Below are 23180 nucleotides of genomic sequence, written 5' to 3'. Positions count from 1 at the left end.
AGGACTTCCCTCCCTGCATTCTGTTTCCCAAGCTCTAGCCTGGCCCTGGATGGGGCTCCTCGACTGCAGAGTCCTCCAAAGCCTGGCTGGGACTTGAGAGAGGCTGTCTCCCAAGCCCTAGCCTGGCCCTGGACAAGGTTTAAAAATGTAGGACCTTCTTTTTAAAATTTCCTGGCCAGGAATTTTTTTTTAAAAGTCCTACATTTTAAAACATTGTCCTACATTTTTCCCAGTTTGGAGGTCCCCAGGGATGGCAACCCTATGTTTATGTATATGTATAACATTTTTATATATATATATATATATATATATGTGTGTGTGTGTGTGTGTGTGTGTGTGTGTGTGTGTGTGTCTAAAAGTATACATACAATATATATACAATATACATATTTTAAATATGTAATATATACAAAATATATATTATATATAATATAAATATATTACACACAATATATACATATATATGCATATTATATATATATATATATATATATACACACATATATATATAAAAAAATTTGTATATATAGATTGCAGACTATATGTGTGTATACGTGTGTGTGTGTGTGTGTGTGTGTGTGTGTGTGTGTGTGTGCCTATATGTATCTTGTATATAAAAAGATTAGGTTGTGTTTGCACAAATATCTCCCTGTAAAAGCCTTTTGTTCTGTGTATGTGGTACTCATGAACAAGAATACACTGTTACAAATACGCATGTGCAAATATTGAAACGTTCTCATACTTATCACGCTTCCTATAAGGACAAATGCGGTAAATTGTATTCCTGTAACGTTCTCGGAACGTTTTACATTTTCGAATGCGATAATATCTGTTCCCATAACGTTACCTCTTGAAACGTTTTGGGAACAGAATAGAAACGTTTCAGGCACTGATGAGATAAACCTCCTAGTTTTAGGCAGCACTGAAACTAGAATAAGCCTACAAAACTGAATTAGATTTAATAAAATGATGAAAAACAGTTATTCCTAAAAAGTATAAGCCATGTCAATTTCTGCCTTGCTTGTGATGTCTGTAGGAATGCGAGCGATAAACCAAATCGACTTGAAGGCACACAAATAAAAGGGGTAGATACAGTAGACAAACAGACGTTGTTCCTAATGTTGCTTAAAAGGCTCTAACTTGCTATGTAAGACTTAAGATAGTAACCAAGCCACTTCTTCCAGATATAGGCGTGTTATAGACGGGCCTTTAATACGCCCCCGTCACGTGCTAGGGGTTGGCCGAGGACCTAGTGTCCATACCGGCCTCACCCCTAGCACATGATGGGGGCGTAAAGATGGCGGCGCCCTATACACACAGGCGCCGCCATCTTTATGTGCTGGACGTGTTGCGTCCGCACATGTCACCCCGGAAATGACGCCGCAAATGCGCCCCTTGTGCTTTGTGGCACCTCTTCCAGGGACTGAGAAGGAGCGCGATTTCCGCACTCCTTCTCGGCAGCGTCCGGGAGCCGCGCCGTTTAAAGGCTGCGGCTCCCATATGGTGTAAGCGGCGGCGGCAGCAGACCGCCGCAATCTGGCAGTCTGTAACATGCCCTTTTTTTTTTTTAGGAATATTCTGTTTAACAGCAGCCAATGTAAGAGTTTCTTTGATGTTAATTGGTGGGTTCAGTTAAATTTCCCAGTCCACTAGTTTATGATTCTGTGTGGATTCCAAACTTCTTTGCGTCTGGGATTCTGAGCGATGGTATATGTTCACTTCTGTGATTTTTGGTTGTGTTAGCAGAGCAGCAGAAAGCTTCTCTTTGGTGAAAATTAAATAAAAAGAAGACAAGAATACCATTTTGTCTCATAGGAACAGATCCATCTAATCTTGAGTGAGTGCTTAAAAGGAAGAACCTTGAACCACTGAAGCATGGAGGAAGCTCCATATTAATTCCCTTTCTCCCTTTTTTGTTTTAATCTCAGAAATTACCACTAAGGTGACATTAGTTACCATTAGTGCATACAAGGAATACATACCAATTACATTACAACTGGTGTTGTAGTGACAGCAAGGAAATAAATCCTAGTGCCTGATGTACAATAGAAGCAATTGGACTCAAAACATTTGCACATCACATTTTTAGTTTAATTGATTGGTGGAGGTTAATGATGAACAAAGGGAATTAACTGAAGAAAGGAAATTGATTTGAATTAGAATTTGACCAAGGAATTAACCAGAGGATTAATTAATTGGTGAGAATATCTTGGGTAATGTGAAGGGATGGTGCAAATTAATTGAACAAATTATGAGTAATAATCTGGATGGGAAGTTAATTGGCTTGCAGTCTGTAAAACTTAATTTCTAGTAATTATGTCTTAATCTGCAACTATATATATTTCCATTAGCATTTCTGTCCTCTTTCTAGGAGCTGTACATCTACTTGGGGGAGGGGTTGATACTATAGAAGTGATCATTGTATCCAAGGTTCATTTGGAGATAGCACACCTTTATTGAATAATATAATAAGACCAGGGATGCAATGTAATGTAGAATGAGGAAACTATAAGCCATCTCTTCCATTGCTTTGCCTTTCCTTTGATTAATATCCTCTATTTCAGATGGGTCAATGTGTGATATCTTCAAGAAGCCGTGAATTCATTGTCACTTTAATGGAAATGTAACATTCTTTGCTGTTATATCATAATGCACAGATTTCTTTGTGGTAAAAAATATTAATTAAATCTATTCAAAATATAATCGAGACATGTCAGTCTCCCCTTAGGCTTCAATTAGAGACATTTCCTTAACTTCTTATACTTCTGCACAATTACATAAAACCTCTTTAGCTTGACCTTTAAGCTAGAAAAAGAGGTGAGAACAAAATGTAGTATAGTCATCAGCCTGCCTTAGATTTTATTATTGGATCACTTAGAGAAAATTGTTTTTTGAAATAAAAAGATCAGTGTTTAAAATTACAGCAGATGGGGAACCTGTGGTCATCAAGATGTTGTTGGACTGAAGCACTATCATTCTCAACTATCATTGGCAATGGTCAGGAATGATGGGGCCTATGGGCCCAAACAGACAGGCCATAATAAAACTCCTTTGGGTCACTTTGGAGGTATACTGTTTAAATGACACACACATCTTAAGAGGCCAGAAGCTGTGCCAAAGCTATGCTGCAACCCTTAGCATGGCTTTGGCATGGCTTCTGGCCTCTTAGGACACATGCATCATTTAAATAGCATATCTCCAAAGTGACTCGAAGCAGCTTTATTTTGGCCTGTCTGTTCGGGCCCTATGTTCCCCAACTCTGGTCTTCAGGAGTTACGTTTTTCAGTTGTTTACATCTATAGCCTAATAAACACCATAAACCAGCACAGATTTAAATATGCTTAAATTCACATTTAAGTCAGGAATACCTGGCAAGTTTTGCTGGAATGTCATGTGTCCTTCCATAAATCATTATTCACTAATTTTATGGTAACCCAAACATGCTACATGCCCACACTTTATTAAGAAAATTTTGGAATTGCCATATAATCACGTCCAACTATTCCCAGTATTCTTAAAAGCCTTTCAAAATTTCGTGAAACTTATTAAAAAGGATCCACCTTTTCAATGGTAGTATTAGATAGCCTCAGAATTAAATATCCTTCAAGATATTTCAAACAGGGAGATAAAACATCTTCATCGCTAGTGAAAATTTAGGTTAAGGCTTTTCAAAAGCAGGCTAATTGTTCTAGACTCCTAGCATAAAAACATGGATGACTGTGATAATAATAAGTATGATAAAGCTATTTAATCACATAATTCCCAACAGTTTTGATGAGGTATTGTTTAAATTGCATAGCCTACTTTGCAATGCTTAACCTAGAAATATACATTTATCTACTTAGGCTGTGATCCTGTACAGATATTCAAGGGAGTACATTCCATTACTTCTGAGTAAGCATGGTAAGGAGTTTAAAATCACAGATAGCAGCTAACCTGACTAAAAGAACAGTTTAAATAATTCAAACATTATTTAGGATACTACAACGTAGGCTTAGATCCAGCATAGTATTAGCAGGGTGATGATCATGTGCATTTCTCTAACTGACTTGTTACTGTTGTTGTTATTGTGTGCCTTCAAGTCATTTCTTATTTATGGCAACCCTAAGATAAATCTATTACGGAGTTTTCTTGGCTAGATTTTTCCAGAGCACATTTGCCTTTTCCTTCCATGAAGCTGAGAGCATGTGACTTGCCCAAGTTTACCCAAGGTGTTTCCATGGCTGAGTGGAATTCAAACCCTGGTTTCTGGTCATAGTCCAATGCTCAAACTACCACACCATGCTGTCTCTAACATTATTTATTTCTTTATTCAATGAAATAATAAATTTTATCCCAGTCTGACTATGAAAACAAAACTGTATGAGAAACAACTGAGGGAATTGGGTATGTTCAGTGTGGAGATGTGAAGACTAAAAGATGACATGATAGTTACCTTTAACTATCTAAAAGGATGTCATATAGAAGATGGTGGAAACATGTTTTCTGCTGCTCTAAAGACCAGAACATGAACCAGTGGATTCAAGTTACAAGAAAAGAGATTTCACCTAAACATTAGGAAGTCCTTCTTTACTGTAATAACTTTTTCATAGTGAAATAGGCTGAGTCAGTAGATGGTGACCTCCTGTTTTGGTGGTCTTTAAACAGAGGCTGCATAGACATATATCAGGAGTGTAGTAATTGTGTTTTCTTGCAAGGCAGGGGGTTGGTCTGGAGGGCCCTTGCAGTCCCTTCCATCTCTAAGATTCAATGATTCTCTGCCATTCAGTCAAGTGCAATGAGTCAGTGAGAAGACCTTTTGTTATGGTTAACTGCCCTGCAGTCAATCTCAACCCATGGAGAACCTATGGATGAGACATCTCCAAGACCCTCTGTCTCCCACTGCTCTGCTTAATTCCTGAAAACCGATACCTATGACCTCTTTTAATAGAGTCCATCCATCTAGCATGTAGCCATCCTCTCTTTCTACTTTCCTCCACCTTCCCTAGCATTATTGCTTTTTTCTCATGAGTCCCCTCATCTCATGATATGTCCTAAGTTCGACATTCTCAGTTTTGTCATCTTGGTTTTCAGGGAGATTTCCAGCTTGATCTGCTCTAGGACCTATTTGTTTGTCCTTTTGGCTGTCCATGGGATCCTCAGCACTTTTCTCTATCACCACATCTCAAATAAATTGATTTTCTTTCCATCTTCTTTCTTAACTGTCCAGCTCTCGCGTCCATACATGGTCATAGGGAATACAATGGCTTGTATGATTCTAACTTTTGTGCTGAGTTGTATATCTTTGCATTTTAGAATCTTTTCTAGTTCTTGCATAGCTGCTCTCCCCATTATTAATCTTCTTCTGATTTCCTGGTTGCAGTCTATCAATGTTTGATCCCAGGTATGAGAACTCTTTTACTACTTCTATTTCCTCATTGTCTAGGTTGAATTTGTGTAGATTCTCCATAATCATTAATTTGTTTTCTTTATGTTCAACACTAAGCCTGCCTTTGCACTTTCTTTCTTGATCTTTCTCAGTAGTTGTTCCAGGTCTGTGAGGTTTTCTGCTAATATTATGGTGTCATCTGCGTATCTTAGATTGTTTTTTATTGTTGATATTCTTTCCTCCTATTTTGACTCCTCTTTCTTCTGTGTTCAAGCCTGCTTTTCTTATAATATGTTCTGCATACAAATTGAACAGATAGAGTGAAAGGATTCAACCTTGTCTGACCCCTTTGCCATTTGGGAACCATTCTGTGTGTTGACAGTAGCCTCTTGTCCTGAATACTATCAGATGTGTTGGCACTACCATGTCTTTAAGAGTGTTCCATAGCCTTTCATGCTCTATGCAATTGAAGGCTTTGCCACAATCTATAAAGTTCATGCTGGTTTTCTTTTGGAATTCCCTGGTGCTCCATTTTCCATCTTATATACTAGGGACCACATTGCAAACATATGAGAAGACCTTAGACAGGAACAATTCCTTTGGTATGTCAAACCTTCTATGTGTTTTACAGGCAAACTAACAGCAAAAGGGGAAAAGAAGGATTTTCCAGGGGTACCGAATAATCTCAGGCCAGAGGTGAATGAAGTGGGGAAGAGGCAGGGATGGCTCCGTCTTGATCTATTATCTGTAGCCAAAAATAAAAACAAAAATCTTTGTTGTGTGGGTACTATTGTCACTAGTAATATATTACTTCCAACTTCTGAATTGGAGTTATTTAAAGGTGAAATCTTCTTAAGTGGCCTAACTATGCCAGCTGTGCAGTGACAATGGTGGCAGCAGGGTAAAACGGTCATGGGCACACCAGTAGACAAGACATGTAATGGTAATAGAGAAAGTCATCTCTGTTGGGAAGAAAAGCTGACCTGGTTGGGATCTAGCAGAGTTGCGTTCTTTGATGATAGCGATCTCTTTCTCTTACACACACACACACACACTCGCACACACAACTCACTACATGCCAATGAAAATAGTGCACTATGCCAATGTAGACATCAAGAGGAGTCTGGCCAAAAATCAGTTTTTTAATTAATTGACATGCCATTCTTGGAATAAAAATCTACATTAATATATGTATAGTATATATGATAGACAATGGAGCACACCAGGGAATTCCAAAAGAACATGCACTTTATAGACTACAGCAAAACCTTTGATTTTTTAAAAATCATCAATGGTTTATCCATGTTGCAATTAAAAAAAATATATACCCATGTTACATTGAAATGCAACATGAAATATAACAAATGGCCATGAATTTTGTACATGTCACTTAGAGAAATTTGAAATTTTATTTTGCCTGACCCCTTTACTTCGCTGTCATTTAACAAGGGCAGCATTAAATCTTGAAACTTAATTTTTAGCCAGTATTTCCACATTTTAGCATAATATTTGCAAGTTAATTAAATGCTAATATAAAAGTATCACTCATATCACCTATACACCAGAACGTGGGGGTTTCAATTATTTCAAAATTTACAGCTCATCAAGTTGTGAAGGGTGAATGGAAACTTCCATGAAATTTCTAAACAGTAACTTACACATAATTAATACCAGAGAAAGTTCTGAAAACAATGCATTTCATTAAAACCATACAGCAAGGTAACTGCCTCAGGCACTCACAAACCAAGCCAATGTTATGATAATGAATTGTATTTTTTCAACAAAAAGAGCACCAGTTTTGAGTATGAAAGATGTGACGCTAAAAGTGTGTTCCCCTTGCTTAGATACGCTGCTGATAAATAACTGAGAGCTGTCTTGGGATAACGGATGAGTAAAGTTAGGGAAAAAAAGGTAGTCTTTTTTCACTACAATTCCAAATCCCTTATATTTCACAGATGAAAATCAAGATATGTGTGGCCAAGCAACATCAAAGTGTAGTCAAAATGGCACAGTTGTTAACAAAGAGCTATAAACAAGCTAGGAAAGTCTGTAACAGTTTGCTTTTGCCTGAACCTACTGGGAAGCTTACTGTCTCCTCTATCCTTCCTGCTCAATTACATTTGCAATTTGATCTCACTTTCTAGCAACTGAAATAAAGTGAGGACAAAGAGGAAGGTGGAAGGATGAGAAAAAAAAAAACTGGGACATTTCAAAACTTGCTGAAAAAATGGGAAGACAGGATGACAATCTGGACAGTTGGTGGGTATGTAATTCCAGAATCCTTCAGTCAGCATGAGGCACTTTTTCAGGCTTTGGAATAAATGACTTTTTCTTCTGACTCCACCAATCTCCCAAATCGCCATTTCTCATTATGTTTCCTAACTGAAGGATGCCTGACTTTACAATAGGGATGGAAAACTTTGATTTTTCAAAATTATGCATTTATGGTCAAAATAAATCCCGGAAGTGACCAAAAAGCTACTTCTAAATTGTACTTCTGGATATATTGGACAATTTTAGCTCATGTTTTTCTAATGCTAGGAAGCTTTGGAGATGAGGGGGAAGGATTGAAGAGGTATTTTAATGCCTAACATGGGTCCAATATCCCTTGTCCTCAACCACTTTGCTTAGGATCTGCAAGCTCAGGCTTGTGGACCTCTTTGATTGAGTCTAACCATCTGGCATGTGGTCTTCCTCTCTTTCTACTACTATCTTTCCTAGCACCACTGTCTTTTCTAATGAATCATGCCTTTTTGTGATATGGCCACAGTATGACAGTCTCAATTTAGTCATCCTGACTTCCAGGAAGATTTTAGGCTTCATCTATTCTAGAAGTTGTCTTCTTGGCTATCCATGGTATCCTTAGCACTCTTCTCCAACACGTCTCAAATGAGTTTATTTTCTTTCTATCAGCTTTCTTCACTGTCCAGCTCTCACATCTGTACATAGTGATGGGGAATACAATAGCTTGGACTACCTTCACTTTTAAAGGAGCATAGGAAAATGTTAAAACCAAGCAAAAGTAGACAGTGCAATTGGCTCTGTTTACTACTGACTACAAACCAGATTTAGCCCAATACAATGTCTAACTCAGGGGTGGTCAAACTGTAGCCCAAGGGCAGTAAATAATAGCCTACACCCTGTTTTTAGTCCTGACTGGAATAGACTATTTGAGTCAGTAGTCATGAGAGACAACTGCCCAATGAGATGGCCTGTTGAAGTGGAATGTGATAAGCTTTGAGGACATTCCACATAAGAAGTATAAAAGCTTTAGGTGGCTATGAAGTGAGGAATCTTTCTTAAAGAAGAACAAAAGCGACACCTGGAGACTGGGAGCTAGCTACCCTCATGAACACCCAGGACTCTGAATCCCATCTGTTTGTGAGTGGAATAGGGAAATGTATTTAGCTAGTTGCTTCAGGAAATGTATGTTAATTTTGGTTACCTTGGCTGAAATGATCTAGAATCTGGACTATTCTATAATGTATAACTTCCCTAAGTGTGCCTGAATGGAAAGTGCCCTTAAGGAAAAGAGATAACCTTTGTCAGTGTAGGTGACTTGCTTAGAATAAAGCCTTTCCTTTAAAGTACTTCTCTTACATACGCTTCATGAGTCTTAGCTTGGTCTTTGTGTTGCCTCTGCAGAAACAGGGATGGGAAGTACAATGCATATGGAACCCCAGCAATGTCGCATTGCTGTGTAGGGGCATTCAAATCAATGGGTAATGCCGGTTAAGGTAGATGATTTCAAGGAGGAATGGGACCAGAGGAGATAGAGACAATGGACTTTTTCACATGGCGAAAATTGGAAGGTTAAACTGCTCACAGTGTAGTGTCATGCAGGGCACTAGGGACAATTTCACAGTTGCTTTTCAGATGATGCTGTGCGCAAACCGGTCACACTCCAAGCAGAAAATGAGGTGAATCAGGAAATAAGCATTTTTGGAAAACTACCGTATTTGCATTTCCATTTTATTTGTGAATTTGCTCTCTTTGCGTAATTGCAGCAGTCTGGAAACCACATCCCTGATCCTTCCTGTTCCCACATTTCCCAGGGCTCCTTGCTGTGCCAAGGAGACAGATAAAGCCTTGTTCTTAAAGGGATGCACACACACAACACAAACCCCTCTTTCCCTTGTGTGGCTGCTCTCTTTTTCCTGCAGCAGGGAACAGTAGGCAAAAGAAGGCAGGGGGAGAGGATGTTGTTGAATTCCTCCTGTACAGGAGGGAGAAATGGAGAACCTGTCCTGGAAAAGGAGAGCATCTGAGAATTTCAGCTCTCACTGGAATCAGACAGGTTTATGGAGCAGCCACCTCCTCTTTCTCTCTAGTGTGTGTGTGTGTGTGTGTGTGTGTGTGTGTGGTTTTACAGGAGTTTGCAAAGGAAAACCTCTGCCTGCCATCCTCTGAAACAGCTTCTGAGACAAAGAGGATTTTCCTTTCTGTTTCTATTCCCTCTCTGGAGCATGTGTGTGTATGCACTTGTGGAAATGACAGTTTGGAGCATGCAGAAAAAAATTATTTCCAATCTAGCAACAGGGATTTGTCCTCATCTGTCTGAAACACAAATTCACTTTTGCCACACTTTCTAGCCTAAGTAATGGGCTTTTAACCCCTTATTGTGCTCTGTGTGTGATAGGCTTTAGCAAATTGGCTTGCTTTTCCAGGATGCCAACATTTTAACCATTTTCAGGATGGAAGCACATAGATTCCCATGCGATAAAGTCCAATATTTGCCCAAGCTTAAAGACCAGCATTCTCTGTGTACTACACTGGTGGAGAACATGTTCTTGCAAAGTGTTTGGACTATAGTTTCCATCATTCCTTACTATTGGGAATGCTGTCTGGTGCTGATGAATGTTGTGATCCAATGACCTCTGGAAGGCCGAGTTCCCAGGTCTTTTTATTAAGTAAAGGTGCCTCTAAATTTCACCTACTGGGAAATATAGGGAATTTTGAGGTTTCTAGGTCAATGTTGTCGGAATTTGAGGGTAGTGTACAGAGTTTTGATAAAATTTCTCAGAGGTATTTTGCATAATAGCAAAACAATCATATCATGTATAACAATTCTTCTGAATCAGTAGCTTCCCCATTTTGTGATTTCACAAATTTGATGCATTTTTCTATGTTGTTCATAGCATATAATCCTTCCTTTTTCTTATATAATAATAATAATTTGTTTTATTTATATACTACTATTCCAAAGATCATAGCGGTGAACAGCAAGTAAGCTAATTATATAGTCTGTTGTGGATTCCAGAATTAAGATAATTATTTTATATGCATGTGTTTGCTTCCCAATTTGTCACACTTGGATAGACAATTGGATCTTTTAAATAGTTCCACCTAATCTTGATTAGTGCTGAAAGATTTTTGTGGCAGAAGTATTTCCCAGCTAAAAGATACAAATGCGTGCCTTTCTCTCAAACAGAATTTTTTTTATTAGTGCAACAATTAATTTATTCAGTTTTAGAATACTGTAATTCACCCTTTAAGCATCCACCTTTAAAGACACTGAGGAAGCTTCAGGTAGTACAAGGGTGTTTAGGAAGCATGATCTTCAGCTACTCAGTGCCTTGCGGTGCTAAATAAACATCTCTTCTGTATCAGCTACAATAGTTGCTGATGGCTACAGAGTCTAGTTTGACATTCTGGCAGTCACATTAAAAGCTTTAAACAGGTTATAAAGACCACCACCTCTCTTATCCGCTTCTCCATGTACAATGATCAGCTCATTGGCTCACCATTAAGATCACTCAGATTAGCAGACACAAGAAACATAATGCTACATTATAGCAATTTGATTCCAGTTTATCTGCCATGACAACATCCTATTGAATCCTGAAATGTGTAATTTGATGAAGCACTTAAGCTCTCTGGCAGAAGATTCTAAATACCCCGCACTAAACTCCAAATCCTTGGGTTCCATAGCATGCGGCCATGGCAGCTAAAGACAATTCTGGCTGCACCTGCACTGCAGAGATAATCCAGGTTGACACCACTTTAATTGCCCTGGCTCAGTGCTATGGAATTCTGGGAACTGTAATTTTGGGAACCATTTAGCCTTCTCTGTCAGAGAGCTCGGGTACCACACCAAACTAAAATTCCCAGAATTCAACAGCATTGAGCCATGGCAGTTAAAGTGGTGTCAACCTGGATTATTTATGCAGATGCAGCCTCTTGGAGCTATAGGTGTTTAGTGTGAAAAGGCCCCAAGAAGGAAGATTTTTTTTCCTAACTTGCTTCATACAAGAATCAGGTAGGGCAGGCAACGTGGAAGTTTAAAGCTGCTCTTCTATCACCACACATTGATCATATGGTTGAATACATTCCCATGGGACAAGCGTGGAAGAGGAATTAATTTGCCTTATATCTCAGCAAATGGGTTTGTTGTTGTCTCTTTAAAACATAGTGACATCAAATGCCAGCATCCGAATGGCACAAAAGGCTTTATCTGATGGTTGCAACTGCCAAATGAAAAAAGAAAAAGCCTTGCTGCTGCAGGTACTGCTTGAAGTTATTTCTGACAATACTTGCCTGGCATTCCACAGCAAAGCATGACTGACTGGGCTGTTTTCATCAGTGATTTCTTTGTGTACATTTAACAACAAAGCTTTGTTCGAAAAGGAAATAACTTGAGCCTCAAAATGATTTCCAATTAAAAGAAGGCAACACATTTAGGCTACTTTCAGTTGAGATAAATGTATTCACTACCCATGAGAGAGAATGGACCAGAAATAAATTAATATTCCCTTTGTTGATTAGACAGTCTCACTCAGAAAATAGCCTCATCTCAAACAAATTGCAACAGAAGGTGCTTTATACCAAAGATGCACCTTAACAAAAGTCCCAGAATCAAACTGCCCTGCAAAAATCATCCCACTCTTTTTAGAGTACTGGTTCTAATTTTTTATTTGCTTCTTTTTACAATCTCCTGAAATAATTAGGATAACTGTTATAAAAAAATAATGCAATAATGCACACATGACTTGTTTGACTGCCATGCCTATCAGCCCTAGCCAGATTCGCCAATGTTGCAGAATGATGGATGTTGTGGTCCAACAACATCTAGAAGGCCCAAGGTTCCATATGCCCCATGTAGAGGAAGTTCATAAAAGCCACCCTAAGAAAAACAATTACACTGTGCCATATATAGTCAGAAGGTACAGATTGTCCACTGAGAAAAAAAATCCTAGGAGACAGTAGGGTGAAAAGAACAGAAGACAGATGCTGCACAGAGAAATGAAGAATCAGAAAATCTCTCATTTCAGAGTCTGTCACAGAATCCCACTGTTCCAGCCCAAGTGAGCCAAACAGAAGTATCAGGGCCACCTTTTTCAAATAGAAGTACAAGGGCTGATATATATCTTAGACAATACCAGGAAAGATTATAGAGCAGATCATTAAACAGAGGGTCCATGAGCATCTAGAAGGCAATGCCATAATCACAAAAAGTCAACACAGGTTTCAGAGAAACAAGTCACACCAGACAAATCTGATCTCTTTTTTGATAAAATTACCAGCTTGATAGATGAAGGGAATGCATATCTTGATTTCAGTAAGGCCTCTGACAAAGTTCCCCATGACATTCTTGCAAACAAGTTTGTAAAATGTGGGCTAGACAAGGCAACTGTTACATGGATTTGTAATTGGTTGACTGGCCGAACATAAAGGGTGCTCAACAATGGTTTCTTTTCATCCTGGAGAGAGGTTACCAGTGAGGTATCACACTGTTCTGTCCTGGGCCCAGTGCTATGACCTGAATAAACTGGAAAGCTGGGCCAAAGCTAACAAAATGATATTCAATACAGAAAAATTTAAGGTACTTACACTTACTGCACTTAGGACAGAAAAACAAAATGCATAGATATAGGATGGGGGACACCAAGAGACCACATGTGAAAGTGATCTAGAAGTCCAAGTAGACCACAAGTTGAACATTAATCAACAATGTGATGAGGCAGCTAAAAAGACCAATGCAATTTTATGCTGCATGATAGAGGTATAGTGTCTAGATCAAGGGAAGTAATAGTGCCACTCTATTCTGCTTTGATCAGGCCCCACCTGGAATACTGTGTCCAGTTCTGGGCACCACAATTCAAAAAGGATGTTCAGAAACTGGAGTGTGTCCAAAGGAGGATGACTAAAATGGTGAAGGGTCTGGAAACCATGCCCTATGAGGAATGACTTAGGGAGCAGGGGATGTTTAGCCTGGAGAAGAGAAGGTTAAGAGGTGATATGATAGCCCTGTTTAAATATTTGAAGGGATGTTATGTTGAGGAGGGAGCAAGCTTGTTTTCTACTGCTCCAGAGATCAGGACCCGGAACAATGGAAGCAAGCTCCAGGAAAAGAGATTCCACCTCAACATTTGGAGGTACTTCCTGACAGTAAGGGCTGTTTGACAGTGGAACACGCTCCTTCGGAGTGTGGTGGAAGAATCTCCTTCCTTGGAGGTCTTTAAACAGAGACTGGGTGGCCATTTGTTGGGGATGCTTTGATTGAGAGTTCCTGCATGGCAGGGGGTTGGACTGGATGGCCCTTGTGGCCTTTTCTAACTCTATGATTCTATAATAAATATATCTAGAAGTTAGTTGTTAATGAATTTTGCTAGGCATGAAAAGCAAAAAGTGAAATGTTACTTTTACTGCTAGCTTTCTAATAAGCAATATTCATAAATTTTCAGACAATGATATTTGCTTATTTTCCATTCCCTAAGAAGATAAAAAGTATAATGTCCCTAGGATATTTATGATGTATCTCAGAGGTTTTCAAGGCTAAAACCTAAGTTCTTTGTTTGAGGTCCAGGTGACAGAACACAGAACACTTACTTTATGCTTCTCAGAGACTCCTGTAGGCCAGAGTCCCGCATTCACAAAAAGGAAAACCACACTGATCTACCTTCAATCAATCATAAAGCTTTAGAAGCAGATATATCATTATGACTTTGGATGACCTTGTGTAGACATAGCCATGGTTGCTGACACTATCATAAGGGCCAAGGATGGGCAGGAAGATGTGCATTTTTAAATTGTTCTGACCAAACCTTTGGTCTTTTTAAGGTATAAAACTTGAAACAAGAGAAGGTATTCCTCTCCTCCCATTTATTAAGTAGGAAACCGCAAGAGCAAGACAGAGCTTTATAGGTCTCTAATCATATCCTTTGCACAGAAACTGTACTGTATATATTCTGCCCATCTGCAAGTGAAAGGGGACCGCAAGAGGAACAATGCATGACATAATTTGGCAGAATGATATGGTTCTTTCTCAAAGCCCCTACCAGAATGTTCAATGAGTTGTGGCTTCTAATCTACTCCTTGTGGCCAGGTCTTTCATTAATGAATGTATGTTGTGTATGTTGTGTACCTTCAAGTCACTTCTGACTTATGGTGATCCTAAGGCAAAACTTAGGACAAACACAATCCCATTCATTTGAGTTGTTGTTGTTGTTGCTGCTGCTGCTGCTGCTGCATGCCTTCAAGTCACTTCTGACTTATGGCAACCCTAAGACAATCCTGTGATGGGGTTTTCTTGGCAAGGTTTGTTCAGAGGAGGCTTGCCATTACCTTTCTCTGAATGGCCGAGTGAGAATTGAACCTTGATATCCAGAGTCATAGTCCAACACTCAAACAGCTATGCCACACTGACTCTTAGCAATGAATGTATTACCTCCTTATAACAACTGGACTTCTCTGTCTTTCTTGTTTTTCCCCTTTCTAATTCTATGTTCCTAAATTTGTCTACAAAAATAAAAGTATCTAGTACTAGTATTATTTGAGACCCACAGTGGTGTAAGGGTCTTGAACGGGGTTTCAGAAGACCCAGGTTCAGGTTCCTATTCAGCTATGAAACCTGGTGTTTGACCTGGGGCTAGTTACTCTCTCTCAGACAGACATACCTCATAGGGCCATTGTGAGGATATAATTAGTTGTTGTTATTGTTAAGTAATAATTTATTGTTGCAGATGAAAGCCACATATTCTGCTTTGAGTCCATTGGAGTCAAGTTGGATATAAATGTAAGTAATAAATACTATTTACTTATTTTAGGTTTTTACTCTCTGCTTACCAGCCATTATTTCCAATCCATCCATCCATCCATATGCTTTTTTAAAATTCCAGTCAAACTTGTTAGGCCAAAATGTTACGGCTTCTATTTCATGCATGGATCAACCCCTCTATGAACCCAGATAGCAAAGGTTTGCTCTAAGAAAGCAATGCTATATTGTTTAAAATGAGGAAAGAGTAGATGTGCTGAAAAATACTTTTAAGGACAGTCTTAATGTTCTCTCAGATAGTCAGTGTGTATATCCTTGCTGCTCTCTGCTGGTCAAAAGAATACATGAAAAAGAAAAGAAAATGAGAAAAAGTGTTTCCAGGCCTCTCCTTTTTACTGACAAAACTGCTTCAATATTGATCACTACAGTAGCTGACCTATACTATCATTGGTAAAAGTATACATTTATTGTACATCGCATAATGGTTCAAGAGACAAAAACAGAAAATGTCTCAGGATGTAATGTTAACACCTAGCTAAGCCTCTATTAAACTGCATTTAAGGAACTTGGGAAATAGCTCAAATTGGTGTATGCATCCAACTTGCTCAAACACTGTTTAAAGAGAACTCACTGGAGTTCCTTAAGGAAATGACAGGCCAAAGTTTTAGCTTGCAAACAAGCCTCAAAGACACCTTTCCTCAATCTCTCTTCTCTGATCCTGTAGTCTCAGACCCAAGCCCTCCCTGATGGAGTGTAACTACCTGTGGTCTTCCTTCCTTTATACTGCCTTTCACCTTTCCTAGCATCATTGCCTTTTTTAATGATTCATTTTTCATTATGGTGTTGCAAAGTACAACAGCCTAATTTAGGCCCTGTACAGACTGGCAGGAAGGGGTGGCAAGACGCTGCCACTTTCTGCCCTGGATCAACCGCACGGGTGCGGCAACAATCCACTCCAAAAAGGATCTGCGAAATGCAGCTCCCTTCCACACTACTGCCAAGGCACTATTAGAGCCCTGGAGTGGCGCAGTGACATCTTTTGTGCTCCACTCCATTTAGATGTGGTGCACCAGGCACACCATTCATGCATACCGCCATCTAAGTGCATACACACTAAAATGGTACCAGGAGAGCATGGAGCGTGTGGACGCTCTGCTCTCCCAAGCCCTAATTTCGGCCCCAGGCAGCTGCAAAGCGGTGGTCTGTACCAGGCCAATGTCATACTGGCTTCCAGGGATAATTCAGGCTTGATCTGTTGCACAATCCCAAGCTAAGGATGGGAGCTGGGCCAAATGGAAGCTGGGCCAACTCCTTGATCATTTTGATTACTCTTTCCTGCACTCTCCCCTTTAACAATATATTTTCTGAGATATGGCAACCAGAGTTGGATCCAATTTTCCAAGCATACAGTATATCCAGAGCTAGATTGTCAGACATTTTGAGGTGGTTTCCTGCCTTGTGGGGTGCTTCTCAAGATGGAAAAAGTTGTCAAATGATTTTCCTTACAACCAAGACATTATCTGCATTTACTGGGCAGGCGTGGGGAACATGACAGCCAGACTGAAAGGTGAGATATTTGTAATTAGCTGTGTCAAGATTAATTACACTCACTGTTACAGTATTTTCATTAAGCTGCCTCTGGATTTCCTCATTTAACAGTTGTAAATATGTTGTCACTTACAAAAGACTGAAAAAGAACAGAGCACTGTGCACCAGTGATGTCCAGGGTTTCCATAACTGACTGGCCTCTACCCAGATAAGACTTTTAAGCATCAAATTTGAAACAGACCCACTTGCTTATTTTAACTATGGGTATATATATTTGAAAGTTTTACACAAGCAAGACTAGATATTGATGAATTCCATATTCTGAGTTATTATTGTACACTCCATCAAATCAACCATCTATCAAATTAGTCTGTTATTGTTCTGCAAAAAGGACTTGGGGTGGAATAATATTTTAAAATATTCCAAAATATTTTTCTCAAGTTTTGAGAAACCCTGATGAGAAGAACCCTGGACTGATGAAAATCTTCACAGTTCTGGACTTATTCTTAACAAATTTTGCATGTGTTTTTAGTGAAGAAAACAGGATTTTCTGTGCTGAAAATAACATCTCTGCAAATAAATATTTACATGCCATATCCAGCAGAAGTGTTGTAAAGCTACAGTGGGGCGCTGACTCAAAAAGGAGTGGCATTTTGCAGCTTCTTTTTGGGCTGGCAAAAAGGCGAATTTGGGCCATGGCATATGGTTACTGTGGCCCCAGCCCAGCTCCCCGCGGGGCAGCTTCAAAATGCCCTTTCAGGGTGGTCTGTTTCACCCCATAGTTAATGAAGAAAGATAGACAGGACTGCTAGACAAGCTTGTTGTTGTTTTTGTGGTGTGCCTTCAAGAAATGTTTGACTTACAGCAACTCTACGGAAAACCTATCATGGGGTTTTCCTTGCAATATTAGTTCAGCAGGGGTTTGCCTTTACCTTCCGATAGGCTGAGAGAGTATGACTTGTTCAAAGTCACCCAGTGGTTTTCCTTGGCTGAACAGGGATCTGAACCCTGGTCTCTTGAGTTATAGCCTGACACTCAAACAACTACACCACACTGGCTCTCTGTATTTCCTATTACCGGGGCTGGGGGGGGGGGGGACTAAAATGAATTTGACCCTGCTAAGTTCAGTGTTACTTTCTGAGATCTGTACCCAACAAGCACAACATGTTTTATTTTGTGTCCACCTTAAATTAATTGTTGATTTAAACAAATATGATACATATAAAACAGCTCAGGAAAACTCCTCCCCTCATATGCATGCCACAGAAATACACTATACACCAAAGAGACTTACAGCCAGCCCTCCTTTTTTATCCATGGATTCAAGCATAGACAGTTTGAAAATATTTTTAAAAAGGTATAATTTCAAAAAGGCAAACCTTGATTTTGACATATTATATAAGGGACACCATTTTGCAATGCCATTGTATTTAATGGGACTTAAGCATCCATGGATTTTGTTATCCATTGGGGGTCCTGGAACCAAACTCCAGCGGATATCAAGGGCCCACTGTACATTATGCACTATGTCCCAAAGGAATTTCAAGAAATCAAGTAACTGGCTTTGAAAAAAACAGCAAAATATATTCATAGAATAACAGACTCCTAAAGTTGGAACGGCCATCCAGTCCAACCTCCTGCCATGCAGGAAAACACAATCAAAGCATTCCAGACATATGGCCATCCGTCTTCTGTTTAAAAATCTCCAAAGAAGGAGACTTCACTACTCTCTGAGGCAGCATGCTCCACTGTCAACATTGTTCAGAGTTTGTTATACTCCTTCTCAATTCTGCATCCTAGGCACAAACCCTGTAGGGATTTATACCAAAGTAGTAAGGGTATACAATAAACATAATTAACTGTAGTATCTATGGTGATGTAGGGTGACCGTTGCATTCTAGAAAGGGGTTTTGACTTGTATCTAGTCTTCAGCCTTAAGCAAAGATGGACAACCTGCAACTAAAACTTGGAAGTAAAGTGTTGAAGGTGACAAGACCATTTGCTATTTTTCCTTTTATAACCAGAAGGGGCCAATGTCAATACCTCAAGTATTTAATGACTACATCAGTGTTCTGAGGAATGAGTAGCATTACTTGTTATGTTAACATGTTATTCTAATCTAGGGGAATCATTTGGGAGGATTTTTCATGCAAATTTGGGAGAAATGAAATGTGTTGCTAACAAGAAACATAATTTACTTGTTCAAAGTAAACAAGTAAACATTTGGAAGAAATTAATGTGTTTCTAATGAGAAACATAATATTTTACTTGCTGAAAGTTGTTTTAAAAAAAGCAGTAATGGCAATCAGGTTTTGTTTTTGTTTTTTGTGAAAGTAATGTTAACATATTATCTTAAAAGGTGACATTTTCTAAACTCTGGGGAGAGGGAACAGAAAATAGTATTTTATGCAGAATAAGTCCCAAACTGAAAAGTTTCTCACCAGTCCAGAATTCTCCTCATCATGGTTTCTTGACACTTAAGAAAGACATTTTTTGACCATTTTCTAAATATTTTTAGTATCCTTTCCATCCCCACTCCATTATTCTTTTCCTGGTTGTTTATTTAATGAAGCATGTCATATATAATTTGGAGATCTGAGGCTAGGGTTTGAGAAAGCAAAAAGGACATTTACAGGAGAGCATTTTTATGAAGAAGAGTGGAGTGGTCTGAGGAAAGAAAGAATTGAATTTATCATGGACCAAATGTTTAGAATACAAATTAATTTTTTTGGTACTGTTGCAACTCTCATACTTTTTAAACCCCTGTAAATGTAATAAAAGCCAAAAAGAATCCTATGACACATCATCAACTTTTATTGGTTTTGCTGCAATTGACAAAAAGTAGCTTTTTAAAAAAATACAAAAGGATCACTTGGGAGATGCTGAATGTTAATACCCGGGTGAGAAGGGAGTTGGATAGAATTTCTTCACTTCTGATTCCATATGAATTTAGAAGGATGGGCAATAAAAGGATTTTATGACAGGGCTATATAAAAAGCTAATATTAATTCAGCACTTTGCTGAGGTTGGGCTCACAAGGATTAATTACTTAAAGGTACTCTGGGGAAAGCTACACGTCTGTGTAAACATTTTATGCCAACAAAGAGTTCTGTCAGCCCCTGATGTGAAGTTGGAAGGTTGTTTGTCTTGTGTAGCAATCCTATTATCAAGAGACAGCATCCAGAAGGATGGCAGCACATTCATAATGCAACTGAAAATTTGATTTAAAGAAAATAGGGAGAGGGGGATTAGAAAGATCATTCCCAGGGCTGAAAAAGTTCAGGCCAATGTCATGGATCAATTCTGCTAGACATAAAATGGTAAGAAATGAAAAACACCACAAATTAGAGTTGTGAGCAAGATGCATCTACTGATGTTCAGTATGTGCAACAAAGGGCCCTTTCACACCACACAATTATGGCACTATGATTCCACTTTAACAGCCAAGAGGGGTTATTTACAATCCTCTGCTAGAAAACTCTAGTTGTCATTTAGGAGGTTTTTTAACTTATCCCTTTACCAACAATTCTGAGTAGCTTCAGTGGGGTAAGGAAAAGTGTAGACTATCATCCTCACCCGAGCAGTTTTCAGGATCAGAAACCTTTACATGTACACACGCTCTCTCACACACAGAGTAAGCTCATGCCAGCCCAATTTGTTGGGCTCCGGATAGCTCAATTCTGCTCACAAATGCAGTAAGTGAGGGTGTCTACTTGCATGGAAGTAGTGTAGTGAATAATAGAGGGCAGGTTTTCTGGAGTGGGTTGTAGAAGCAGAATCTCAGGCCCACATGTGGCTTACCCCTAGTTTTAATTTTTAAAAGATATCAACTCACTTTAGACTTTCATTTGTTTTTGACAGGAACCATCGCTACATCATAATTAAGGAGAAATGGCCTTAAATTGCAAAAAGTTACCAGTGCTCCTTTTTGCAATTGTAAAACTGTAAGGTAATTAAATTCGGAGTACTCCTTGGTGTCAATTGCAGACCTAGTTATACTAAAAATGACAGAATTATGCTCCAGGGAGGTGCAGATTGAAGATTTACCTGGTCCTGTCTTTGACAAGGTGATGTCTTCAGCATAAGCTTTAAACGCTCATTTTATTTGAGTCCTGAAACAGAATAAATGAAGGCACCTGGGTAATTATTAAGCAAGCTTCGAATTTGTTCACTGAACCTTCCCTTTTTCTATATTATATTATTATAATTTTGAGTTTTAAACTAAGGTGTTCGGGCTTAATATGCTTATTACATCATTTTAAAAATGAGATGTATCCTTAACATTGTATCTCACTATAACAGTACGTGAGCCAGAAAGTTGGAGATAAACATATATATCAACAATATCAATTAAAATAATTTAAAATTCAGGGTTCTGTTAGATTCTACCTGGATTTGTATAAGATGTGTTTAAATTTGTTGTCATTAAACCATTCTTTAAAAAAAAAAATGAAAGTACTTTTAGAATACCTAATTTTGCCTCAAAAACATTTTGAATTAACTCCCATGTTATAGATTAACAAGTGATATTAATATGAGTATGGACAGTATCACACGGGGGGAAATCGGGGTGTAAAAGGTATTTTCCCAGGACATTTGCATGACCGCGGGAAAATTTTCCCATGAATGATTTGTTGCTGGAGCATTCCTGGTTCTTCCCGGGATAAATCCTCTCTTGGCGATTACGCCAATGTCCTGGGAAATGCCTTCTTAATCCCCTGATTTTCCCCATATGATAAAGTCCAGTAGAGCTGGAAATATGTAGAAGAATATAGCTAATTTACAGAAGAGGAAGAGCTAAAATAAATTAATTTATATAGATGATTTAAGATGATGGCGAATGGAAAGAAGGAATTTAAAATTAGGTTGGGTTAATGGGACAGATAGGTAAGAAATTTAAGTGTTTATGTGTTCAAGATATTTAAAAACGGTTAGCCTCTATGGAGCTTATTGCTTGGGCAAATAAGCTTGCTTACCTCTTCCGACTTCAGATCTGGGATGCCCCCAAATGTTATCATAACTAAATCACCACCAATCTAGCCGAGATGCTGCCAATCAGATGCATCCCGGGTCGAAGCCTCACTTAGCCAGCCCATTTTTGAAGTCAGAAGCTCCTCAAATTTGAGTAAGTGCTGGCTGAGCCAGGTGTCGACCTGGGATGCATCCAGGCAGCAGCATCTTGGCTAAATTGGTGACAATTTATTTATGATAACATCTGGGAGCATCCTGGATCCAGAATTGAAGCCAGAAGAGATAAGCCAGTTTATTTGCCCAGGCAATATGTTGCGGTCCTGAGCATTAAGTGGATGACTACAGCAATCCCAGAATAAGAGGACTGGCTAACAATGACTAGCAGAATTATAATAACTGTGGGTTTTAATAATTAGTAGGAGTAAATGAGTAGTAGAGGTATGTATTATAATCATGTAGGGGAGATATAACTTTATATCATGTGTAGCCATTGGTAAGAAATTTGGAAGTAAATACAACAATTTACAATACAAAGATTTATACAATTCCTCCAAAGGAGGAGGAGGAGGAGGAGGAGATGACCAGATATATTCATGCCAAAATAATGCACTTCAGGAGCTTCCTACACTAGTATATATAGTATGTGTACTACCCCTGAGACCCCAAATCCTTTAAGGACTGCAACATATGTTTGTAAAATTTTGATCACACTCTATATAGAGAAGAAAGCTAAGAAACACTACAGATAATGTTCCTAGCTGTGAATGGAATAGATAAGCAAATGTAAGGCGCTATTACCAATCCCCTAATGCTTCAGAGGAATAAATTCAGGGCACCAACAAATTCAAATTCACCATGCAATACTGGTTACAAATGTATGAAGTGTTTTATATATAGGCAAATACAGACAACTGATGAGGAAGAGGAAAGAAGGAGAGCTATCCAGAAATAGCATACCATACTGTTTATTCCTTTCCCTTTTGGCATGTGCCTTTGAAACTCAGTATGGTGGAGTGGAGAGTTCCCCCACCCAGCTACACTTTTTTGCTCCTTCAAAAAGAATAGGATCATCAGAAAACTAAGAGAGGGTAAATCCAGATATGAGGCATGGCTGAAAGCAGCAACTTCCATTTTGACTGACAGAGCTATCTGAGAGGGAGAGCATGAACTCACACACAAACACACATGCTATGCTCCTATGCTCATATGACAACAATGAAAGTGCTGCATGTTTGCAGGGAAACCCAAGCCTCTCTTTATCCCTTGATCCTGGGCTACCGCAATCCCGCTCTTAAAGCT

The 23180-nt window shown here is 38.9% G+C and overlaps 1 protein-coding gene across 8 annotated transcripts in view; it reads right to left on the bottom strand.

Moving 5' to 3' along the window:
• KCNIP4 (potassium voltage-gated channel interacting protein 4) overlaps positions 1 to 23180 on the bottom strand; it is a 434206-nt gene that overhangs the window by 154014 nt on the left and 257012 nt on the right. The window contains exon 2 of one of the 8 annotated variants that reach the window (XM_089524734.1): positions 20958 to 21022. The exons of the other annotated variants lie outside the window; for them this stretch is intronic. The gene's annotated coding sequence lies outside the window, so the exon portion shown is untranslated. The remainder of the gene's footprint in view (positions 1 to 20957; positions 21023 to 23180) is intronic. 8 annotated transcript variants of the gene reach the window in all.

The sequence above is a fragment of the Sceloporus occidentalis genome, unplaced genomic scaffold (genome assembly GCF_023333645.1).
Source record: "Sceloporus occidentalis isolate IW3139 unplaced genomic scaffold, rSceOcc1.0.p SCAF_5, whole genome shotgun sequence".
Lineage (NCBI taxonomy): Eukaryota > Metazoa > Chordata > Lepidosauria > Squamata > Phrynosomatidae > Sceloporus > Sceloporus occidentalis.
This window is presented reverse-complemented; position numbering and strand designations above follow the sequence as displayed.